Here is an 11,863-nt window from a genome sequence, read left to right on the forward strand (position 1 = left end):
GAGTGTTAGCGTAACCTGTCTAATCGGGAGAGTATTAGCGTAACCTGTCTTGTGGGGGGAGTGTTAGCCTTGTGTGAAGTTTCCTGGACAGGAATATTTGGAAAAATCAATGATTGGCCCACACACAGGAATCTAACGATTTATTCACAGCTCTTGGTTCATTTGTTTGCGGTCTTTGAACTCCTATTCCAGAGGAGACCTGCCTGCAGAAAGCTTGACAGTTGTCGGGGCTCCATTTAACTGCAGTCACATTCAGAATCATTGACAAGCATGTGCTCATTTTTCTTCCAATGCCTACCATGCATGGAGTATTGTCACCTTACAAACGGTGTTGCTTTAAGACCTCCATGTGCAGGGAGGCCAAGGATAGGGATGTCATTATGTGATCATAAGACCATAAGAAATATGACCAGGTGTAGGCCATTTGGCCCCTCAAGCCTGCTGTGCCATTCAATAGAATCATGGCTGGTCCGATATTGCTCACTTTCACCTTCCTGCCCTTTCCCTGTAACCCTTGATTTCCCATACTGATCAGGAATCTGTGTATATCAGCCTCAAGTATGTACAAGGACTCTGCCCAGACAGCTCTCTGAGGCAAGTAAGTCCAAGAGCGAACAATCCTCTGAGAGAATAAATTCCTCCCCATCTCAGTCTTAAGTTGGTGCCTCTTTAGTCTGAGACTGTGGGGAGGTGATAGCCTAATGTTTTTATTTTTGGACTGTTAGTCCAGAAACCCAGGTAATGCTCTGGGTTCAAATCCCACCACGGCAGATGGTGGAATTTGAATTGAATAAAAATATGGAAATTAGAGACCAATGCTGACCATGAAACCATTGCCAATTGTCGGGAAAAACCCATCTAGTTCACTGATGTCCTTTAAGGAAGGAAATTGCCATCCTTGCCTGGTCTAGCCCACATGTGACCCTGGACCCACAGCAATGTGGTTCACTATTAACTGGCCTAGCCAATGACGCCCTCGCCTCGTGAATTAATATTTTAAAAATGGTCTCTGGTCTTAGGCTCTCCTATGAGGAGAAACAAACAGAGACGCAATACCCTCAGACAAAGGTGTTTCTGGAGATCACATTGTGCTGTACTATAAGTTTTAGCTGTAGATAATCCCACAAGAGATCTTCAGGTAAATGGAATGTACTTTTCATATTTGTATATTCTGGTTAAAAAAAGGGGACATTTTGTCAAAACTTTCTGTCTCACACTCCTTCGGACAGCTCACAAAAATATCAACTTTCATCATTTGCACACATAGCACAAATGTCGTCTACAAAACCAATTACTGTAGTGGCAAGGGTCAACAGAGTATCCTACAAGTTCCGCGCACATCATTCCCTCTCCTCTCCAACATCCAAAAATTTTGGTCAGTCATTTTGACCACATCATATCACCGTCTATAAAAGAAGCTCATGGGATGGGATTCAGGAAAACAAATCCAAGTGGCTTGACCTTCAACCAAATTGAGCGTAGTGATTGTGTAAAGAATTGACCCAAAAAGGATTCCACTCCAACCCCCACAATGGCAGTTGGAATGAAGCATGCACACTTGACTTCTCAATGAAGCATTTGGTCATCTCCAAACCCCTCCAAAGGTGCTCTTTAAAATGACAGAAACCACCCCCCTTCCCCCACAAGGTAAATCTGCATTGAAAACAGGAACTAGTTGCAGGAAAGCTGTCTGGGTCAGTACTTCACTTCGAAGCAGGCAATGCCATTTACAGGCCACCACTAATAGACATCTCCTGTAGTGTGCTGTCTGTTTCAAGTGTACTTTGCAATCCATTTTGCCTTTTTGACAAGTTTATAAGTAGGAGGAAGAACATTGAGTCAGGTACACCCTCAGTATTATCTTTGTGATAGTCCCTGCTCCAAAATAGCTTTTAAAAACAGAGATAGAGTTGAAGAACCCTTTCTGATCACAGCTGCACTCAACCAGATATAAGAGTTTGATCTGCCCTGGTGAAAGACTCAGTAAGTTTGTCTAACATTGCTTTTGAACACTATACATTCCGATAGTTATGATTGGCTTGTCTAGAAGAAATGAATGTCAGAATTGCATTAAAACAGCATCCAGAGCGATTTAGGGCCAGTCGTTTAACATGTGACTGGAGGAATATTAAACACTCCATAATTTCTGTGTGAAACAAGTCTGCCTAAATAGTGGGTGGTGAGGTTGGGGAGAGGGGTGTTGCTGTTGAAGGTTTTGGTGAACACTGCTCCTCCACAAGCTAGCTGGTCCTTGCCACAGGCATAGAAGTGTAGAATAGAGGAGCAGGAGTAGGCCATTCAGCCCCTCGAGCCTACTCTGCCGTTCAATTTGATCGTGGCTGATCATCCAACTCTGTTCCCTGTTCCCACTTTCTCCCTACACCCTTTGATCCCTTTACCCCTAAGAAGAGTATCAATCTCCTTCTTGAAAACAGTCAATGTTTCAGCCTCAACCATTTTCTGTGGCAGGGAATTCCACAGGCTACGTTTGCTGGGTGAAGACAATTCTCATCTCAGTCATAAATGGCCTACCCCCTATAGTTATCCCTGGTTTTAGATACCCCAGTCATCAGCAACCCCTTCCTGCCTTTACCCTGTTAGAATTTTATAGGTTTCTATGAGATCTCCCCAGATTCTTTTGAACTCCAACGAATAGGGGGTAGGTGATGGCCTTGTGGTATTATCACTAGACTATTAATCCAGAGACCTGGATAATGTTCTGGGGACCAGGTGTGAATCCTGCCATGGCAGATGGATTTGAATTTTAAAATAATCTGGAATTAAGAATCTACTGATGATCATGAATCCATTGTCAATTGTCGGAAATACCCATTTGGTTCAGTAATGTCCTTCAGGGAAGGTAATCTGCCACCCTCACCTGGTCTGGCCTACATGTGACTCCAGACCCACAGCAATGTGGTTGACTCTGAGTTGCCCTCTGAAATGGCCTGGCAAGCCATTCAGTTATACCAATCGCTACAAAGTCTTAAAGAAATGAAACCGGGCAGATCACATGGCATCTATCTAGGCAGCAGAAAAGACAATGGCAGAAACAGCCCTGTTGATCCTGCAAAGTCCTCCTCACTAACTTGTGGGGGCTAGTGTCAAAATTGGGAGAGCTGTCTCACAGACTAGTCAAGCAACAGCCTGACATTGTCGTTCTCACAGAATCATACCTTACAGACAATGTCCCAGACACCACCATCACTACCCCTGGATATGTCCTGTCCCACCAGCAGGACAGAACCAGCAGAGGGAGGCGACACAGTGGTATACAGTAGAGAGGGTGTTGCTGTAGGAGTGCTCAACACTGACTCCAGACCCCATGAAGTCTCATGGCTTCAGGTTAAACATGGGCAAGGAAACTTCCTGCTGATTACCACTTACTGTCCTCCCTCAGCTGATGAATCAGTACTCCTCCATGTTGAACAGCACTTAGAGGAAGCACTAAGGATGGCACGGGCACAAAATGGACTCCGGGTGGGGGATTTTAATGTCCACCAATACTTGGCAGCAGTATTACTGATTGAGCTGGTCAGGTCCTAAAGGACATAGCTGCTCGGCTGGGTCTGCGACAGGTGGTAAGGGAACCAACAAGAGGGAAAAACATAACTGACCACATCCTTACTAATCTGCCAACTGCAGATGCATCTGTCCATGACAGTATCTTTAAGAGTGACCATTGCACAGTCCTTGTGGAGACAAAGTCCTGCCTTCACATTGAGAATAACCTTCATCGTGTTGTGTGGCACTATCACCACGCTAAATGGGACAGACTTCAAACAGATCTAGCAACTCAAGACTTGGCATACGTGAGGTGCTGTAGGCCATCAACAGCCGAAGAATTGTACTCCAGCACAATCTGTAACCTCATGGCTCACAATACCATCAAGCCAAGGGATCAACGTTGGTTCAATGGAGAATGCAGGAAGGCATGTCAGGAGCAGCACCAGGCATACCTGAAGATGAGATGTCAACCTGATGAAACCACCAAACAGGACTACTTGCATGCCAAACAGCAAAAGCAGCAAGTGATATACAGAGCTAAGCGATCCCACAACCAACTGATGAGATCTAAGCTCTGCAGTCCTGCCACATCCAGTCAGGAATGGTGGTGAACAATTAAAGAACTCAGTGGAAAAGGAATTTCCACAAATATCCCCATCCTCAGTGATGGAAGAGCCCAGCACATCAGTGCAAAAGATAAGGCTATAGCATTCAGAACAACCTTCAGCCAGAAGTGCTGAGTGGATGATCCATCTCAGCCTCTTCCAGTGGTCCCCAGCATTATGGATGCATCTGTCCATGACAGAATCAGTAAGAGCGACCACTGCACATTCCTTGTGGAGACCAATTCGATTCACTCCACGTGATATCAAACAACTACAGGCCCTGACAACATTCCAGCAATTGTACTGAAGACTTGTGCTCCAGAACTTGCTGCTCCCCTAACTGAGCTGTTCCAATACAGTTACAACACTGGCATCTACCAGGCAATGTGGAAAATTACACAAGCATGTCCTATACATAAAAAAAAGGACAAATCCAACTTAACTAACTCCTGCCCCATCGGTCTACTCTCAATCATCAGTAAAGTGATGGAAGGTGCCATCAACAGTGCTATCAAGCAGCACCTGCTCAGCAGTGCCCAATTTGGGTTCCGCCAGGGCCACTCAGCTCCTGACCACATTACAGTCTTAGTTCAAACATGGACAAAAGAGCTGAATTCCAGAGGTGAGGTGAGAGTGATAGCCCTTGACATCAAGGCTGCAAATGACCAAGTGTGGCATCACGGAGCCCTAGCAAAACTGGAATCAGTGTGTATCAGGGACCAAACTCTCCATTGGTTAAAGTCACACCTGACACATAGGAAGATGGTCATAGTTGTTGGAGGTCAGTTATCGCAGCTCCAGGACATCTTTGCAAGAATTCCTCAAGGTAGTGTCTTTGACCCAACCATCTTCAGCTGCTTCATCAACGACCTTCCCTCCACCATAAGGTGAGAAGTGGGGATGGTGGCTGATGATTGCACAATGTTCAGCAGCATTCACGACTCCTCAGATACTGAAGCAGTCCATGTTCAAATGCAACAAAATATGGAGAATATCCAGGCTTGGGCTGACAAGTGGCAAGTGACATTCGCACCACACAAATGCCAGGCTGTGACCATCACCAATAAAAGACAATCTAATCACCATCCCTTGACATTCAATGGTGTTACCATCACTCAATCCCTCACTATCAACATCCTGGGGGTTATCATTGACCAGAAACTCAACTAGACTCACCACATAAACACAGTGGCTACAAGAGCAGGTCAGAAGCTAGGAATACTGCAGGGAGTACTTCACCTCCTGACTCCTCAAAGCCTGTCCACCATCTACAAGGCACAAGTCAGGAGTGTGATGGAATACGGCCCACTCGCCTGGATGAGGACAGCCCCAACAACACTCAAGAAGTTTGACACCATCCAGGAAAAAGCAGCCTGCTTGATTGGCACCACATCCACAAATATCCACTCCCTCCACCACTGATGCTCAGTAGCAGCAGTGTGTACTATCTACAAGATGCACTGCAGAAACTCACCAAAGATCCTCAGACAACACCTTTCAAACTCAAGACCAATTCCATTTAGAAGGACAAGTGCAGCAGATATATGGGAACACTACCACCTTCAAGTTCCCCTCCAAGCCACTCACCATCCTGACTTAGAAATGTATCACCATTCCTTCGCTGTCACTGGGTCAAAATCCTGGAATTCCCTCCCTAATGGCATTATGGGTCAACCCACAGCAGGACGACTGCAGTGGTTCAGGAAGGCAGCTCACCACCACCTCCTCAAGGGCAACTAGGGATGGGCAATAAATGCTGGGCCCAGCCAGCGACACCCACATGCCACAAAATGTATAAATAAAGAAAAAAGAATCTAAAAGATCCAGTCTCTCTTCATATGTCAAGTGGAGGTGGTAAAAGGAAATTAAGTGAAATGCATTCAATATGAGATTTGAACCGATTGCAAATGCACATACACCTTCCCTGAGAATGCCATCAGCTCACCATTCTCTGGATGAAGAAATTTCTCACAGACATCATGTTTGTAATATTATTTTTTAAAAAAAGTTTTCAAGTCTGTGTACAGGATTGAGAATGTTTCTGCATTGTGTGAAAGCTGATGTTTTTAAGGAGCCACATGCAGTTGGTTCTACATGACTGATGGCAATGGAATGCATTGGTCAGAATGGTTTCCAAGATGTGGTGTTGCTGGAATAAATATTATGACTTGCTGGAGAACATACCTTTTCACAGTTGGTGTGGGTACAATGGGCTGGAATTTCGCCAACAATGCCTGGCTTGGGTACTTCGTAGGAAGTGCTGGCAGTCCTGTTGCTCTGTGAGGGCACGGAAACTCCCACTTTTGCACCAACCAAATGTGTCTTGAGTTCTCCTCGGCAAATAGGCTTCCTGTCAGGTGACAAACTGTAGTCGAAATTATTGGAATGTGTTAAGCATAAATGTTAACTTTTATCTTTCAGTTAGTGAATGCCCTTTTGAGCATTTAGTTTGTACTATTTACATATCAGATTGGCTCAGTTGGTAGCACACTTATCTCGAACGCAGTCCTGTTGCATTAAATTAACTGCATCTTCTCAGCTGACTCTTCAATGCAGTGCTGGACGGTCAGACGTGGCATCCTTTAAATGAGGCCTTAAGTTGAGGGGCCCATCTTCTTATTCTGATTGATACCTGCAGTATCTAAAGATGCATTAGGAGTCCTCCTGGTATTCTGACCAGCATGATACCCTCAGCCAGTGAAACAAGGGGAAGACGATGGCCCAGTGGTTTTATCGCTGGACTGTTAATCCAGAGACTCAAGTAACGTTCTGGGGATCCGGGTTTGAATCCCACCACGGTGGATGGTGGAATTTGAATTCAGGAAATATCTTGAATTAAGAGTCTAATGACCACCATAGATTATTAGGGAAAACACATCTTGTTCATTAATGTCCTTTAGGGAAGGGAACAACCATCCTTACCTATATGTGACTCCAGACCCACAAACAATTTGGTTGACTCTTAACTGCCCTCTGGGCAATAAATGCTGCCTAACCAGTGACATGAATGAATGAAGGACAGGTGGATCGACTATTTGTGTTGTTGATGTTTGTCTGCCTAGAGCAAAGGGATGGCATTGTAGCTCAGTGGTTAGCACTACTGCCTCACAGCACCAGGGACCTGGGTTCAATTCCACCATCTGGTGACTGTATATGCAGAATTTGCACATTCTCTCTGTATCTGCATGGGTTTCCTCTGGGTGCTCTGGTTTCCTCCCACAGTCCAAAGATGTGCAGGCAAGGTGGATTAACTGTGGCAAATGTAGTGTTACAGGGATTCTGGATGGGAACCTCTTCAGAGGATCAGGACTCTATTCTATGAAAGTAAACCCACAGTGATCCAATCAACTTGGAGTGTATTAGGAGAGACAGGATAGGAACAGGAGGAGGCCATTCAGCCCCTTGGCAGGGGAGTATCACCTTTCACTTACATAGCTGATCTTTACCTGAGTTCATTTACCTGCCTTGGTTCCATAATTAACATCCTTGTCTAACAAAAATCTACAACTCTCAGTTTTGACATTATGTGTTGACCTGCAGCCTCAACAACCTTTTGGGGAGATAGGTCCGGATTTCCACTGCATCACGTGTGAAGTAGTTCTTTCTGAGATCACCACTGATTAGCCTAGCTCTAACTTTAAATTTCTGTCCACACCAGAGGAAACAGCTTCTCTATATCAACCCAACACACATGTTCTTTATTTCTAGATTTGGAAGTGAATTTTTTTTTTGGAGTCATTTGTTTCTTGTCAGAGAGTGAGCTGCAGAGAAGCCAAACATAATTCAACCATAGATTTGTCTGAAGTCAGACTTTTTCGATTGAACTAATTCAGTCTCTCTGGCTTTCTTTTGATTGTTGATGTGTATGTGCTGAGGGATCTGTTGCAGTAATTTATACAGCTTCAGCAGTTTCTCACGAGTCCCTAAAATCTATGGCTTCAATCATTGTTTCTGAAGAAGGAAATGTATACCGCTCCTGCCTGGAGTTTTGGCTTATAGCGCAGTCAGCGCAGGCTGTTTCCCATTTAAAGAGGAAAAAGAAAATGCAGCAACAATAAAATCAAACACTATTGCCAGCTCACCACCAAACTGTTTACTCCCCTGTCCACTCACAGGAAGGACTGTCATCCCACATCCATGGCTTCAGCCACGCCATGGGAAGACTGGGTATTCACAGACATGGTACCCCTGAGGATCCACTAAAGGTCCCCTCCTTTTATTCAGCAGGGTTTATGACTGGCATCAGGTATTCTCTGATGCGTCTCCCAATCTTCACATATGGGCGTCAAGGGCAAATGATCTCAGGCATTTTATCCAGAGAGAATGTTAACATCAGGCCTAAGCATGTAGGCACCTGAAACTTACCCGCACTTACCCTTTCTAATTCAGAAGTAGGCAGCAATTCAGCGTCAGAACTAGAAGCAGAGGTAGGTAGTTCAGCAGTTCAGCCCCTGGACCATTTGATACAATCATGGCTGATCTCATTCTCGGCCTCAACAGCACTTTCCTACCCACTTCCCATAACCCCCCAACCTATTACTAATTAAAAATTTGTCCATCTCCCCTTTAAATTTCTTCTGTACCCTTGTGTTCAACACACTCTGAGGTAGTAACTTGCACAGATTTATGACCCTTTGAGAGAAGTGAGAGTCATAGAGTGAAAACAGACTCTTCGGTCCAACTCATCAATGCTGACCAGGGTTCCTAAACTAAACTAGTCCCATTTGCCTGCATTTGGCCCATATCCCTCTAAACCTTTCCTATCCCTGTACCTACCCAAACGTCTTTTAAATGTTGTAATTGTACCCACCTCCAACATGTCCTCTGGCAGCTCATTCCATGCACATTCCACCCCCTGTGTGAAAAAGTTGCTCCTTAGGTCCCTTTTAAATCTTTCCCCTCTCACCTTAAACCTATGTCCTCTAATTTTGGATTCCCCCACCCTGAGGAAAAGACCTTTGGATATTCACCCTATCCGTGCCCCTCATGATTTTTATAAACCTCAGCCTCCAACCCTGAAGGGAAAATAACCCCAGACTATTCAGCCTCTCCCTATAGATCAAACCCTCCAACCGTGGCAACATCCTTGTAAATCTTTCTGAGCTCTTTCAAGGTTAACAACATCTTTCCTAAAGCAGGGAGACCTGAATTGAATGCAGTATTCCAATAGTGGCCTACCAATGCCCACTGTGACCCCAGTAGATGACCACTTTGCCAGGGAAACCTCTCCTCTCTATCCAAATCCCTCGTTCTTTCGTACATGTTGATTAGGTCGCTGCTCAGTTTCCTCTGTACTAATAAAATAACCCTATCCTGTCCAGTCTTTCTCATTGTTGCTGTATCAAGCCCTGGAAGCATTCTTGTAAATCTCCTTAATAATCTCTCCATAATAATTATGTCCTTCCTGTAATGTAGTGACCAGAACTGTACACAAACCTCCCGCTGTGGCCTAACCAGCACTTAACAATTCTCCCGCTCTTGTATTCAATACCTCAATGAAAGGAAGCATCTCAAATACTTTCTGTAGCACCTTATCTTCCTGTTGTGCCACTTTCAGAGACCTGTGGACATGTGCTTCAAGACCCCCCTCTTTCCTCTAACCCTCTCAGTACCCTCCCATTTATTGTGTAATCTAAATGCATAACCTCACATAACCTTCATCGGAGGCTCCACTGATGATGTCACCTAGCATGGTGTCGAAACGTCTGAACAAAAACAAGCCAGCTCGGCGAGCAAGTCAACAATCTCACCCACAACCCCAGCTACAGATCTTTGCCAAAACTTTAAGCATAACCTCAGAATTCTGCGGATGGATTACGGTATGCAACTTTCTGTTACTCAGCTAAGCCATTGTTATATTCCTGATGTTGACAGCCATCCTCTTCATTATCAACCACCCAGCCAAATTTTGTGTTGTCTGCAAATTTCCAAATCATGCAACCTACATTACAGTCTAAATCATGAATGGATCCACAAACAGCAAGGGACCTAATACTGAGCTCTGTGGAACACCAGTGGAAACCACTTGTGCTTAGGGTCTGGAATGTGCTGCCTGAGGTTGATTGATTGATTGATTTATTGTCACGTGTACCTAAGTACAGTGAAAAGCTTTGTTTGCGAGCAGTACAGGCAGATCATAGTACGTAAGGACATACAGATCATAGGGTGAGAGAAACTTGGATATAGTGAGGCATACAGGTAACATCGCACAGGACATGCTTGAGACAAGATCAACAACATTTGAAGTTAGAGAGTCCATTCATCAGTCTAATAATGGCAAGAAAGAAGCTGTTCTTCAATCTGTTGGTGCGTGTATTCAAGCTTCTGTGTCTTCTGCCTGACGGAAGAGGGAGAGCATTACCAGGGTGGGAGGGATCTTTAATGATGTTGGCAACCTTTCCACAGCACCAAGAAGTGTAAATGGAGTCCGTGGATGGGAGGTTGACTTCTGTGACGGTCTGGGCTGTACACACCACCTTCTGTAGTTTCTTTCAGTCCTGGGCAGAGCAGTTGCCATACCAGGCTGTTATGTACCCGGACAGTATGCATTCTATGGTTGTAGTGGAGGCGGGTTCAATCATGACTTTCAAAAGTTACATGAAGAGAGAGAATTTGCAGAGCTACTAAGAAAAGGCAGGAGTGTGGGGCTAGCTGATCAACATTGACAGAGACCCGGAAGGTACACAATCAGTTGAATGGCCTCTTTCAGTGTTGGAACCATTGTACGATTCAATTATGATCCTTCCAGATAAGTAACTAGACATTAACAGAGGCCTCAATTGCCCTATCAAATTATGTTTTTAAATATTACTTCATCACCAATCTGTTCTAAAATGGTATTACACTTCTCTGGAGCAGGTGGGACATGAACCCAGGCCTCCTGGCCCAGAGATAGGGACACCAGCACTGCACCACAGAAGTCCCTTCAAGTTATTTTAAAACTCTTTCATAGCCAGCATTCATTGCTACTGACCCAAGGCCAGTTCAAGGAGTTCGACAGCACAACCATGGGCAATAAATTGTCCTTGCTAACGTCATCTGCATCATGTGTGCTTAAAAGCAATTTCCTCCTTTGCACGTTTCATAGCTCATTTCTAAAGTCCTCAAAATAGTTCAGGAAGTGGAGTTTTTTTAAAAATTAATTTTGAACAATAAGCAGGCTAAAAACAGAAACTGGTTTTCAATTGAGAATATCTTTGCGGATCTTGAAAGTAAAACATAAAACATGACAAAGACCTAAATCATTATATTTCACACCCCGACAGAGGGTTTGTGTTGGGACAATACAATATCTAATGTTTTAAAGCAGAGACAATGCTAATCTTGGCAATTACAGACCTGTTACCAGAGCTGATGTATACTGGTAATGCCCACTGAACTAGTAATAAAACTGTTGCTGATTGTTGCAAAAAACCATCAGGTTCACTAATTCCTTTTAGAGGAAGAAACAAGACCATAAGATGTTGGAGCACAAGTAAATCATTTGATCTATTGAGTCTGCTCTGCCATTCAGTGAGATTGTGACTGATCTGAGAATCCTCAACACCATTTTACCTGCCCTTTCCCTATAACCCTTGATTCCCATACTGATTAAAAAATTTTAAAACCGAAAGAACTGCGATGCTGGAAATTAGAAACAAAAACAGAACTTGCTGGAAAAGCTCAGCAGATCTGGCAGCATCTGTGGACAGAAATCAAAGTTAATGTTTTGGGTCCAATGACCCTTCCTCAAAACTGGTTGTAGCCACAAA

The sequence above is a fragment of the Rhincodon typus genome, chromosome 16, assembly GCF_021869965.1.
Source record: "Rhincodon typus isolate 14 chromosome 16, sRhiTyp1.1, whole genome shotgun sequence".
Classification (NCBI taxonomy): domain Eukaryota; kingdom Metazoa; phylum Chordata; class Chondrichthyes; order Orectolobiformes; family Rhincodontidae; genus Rhincodon; species Rhincodon typus.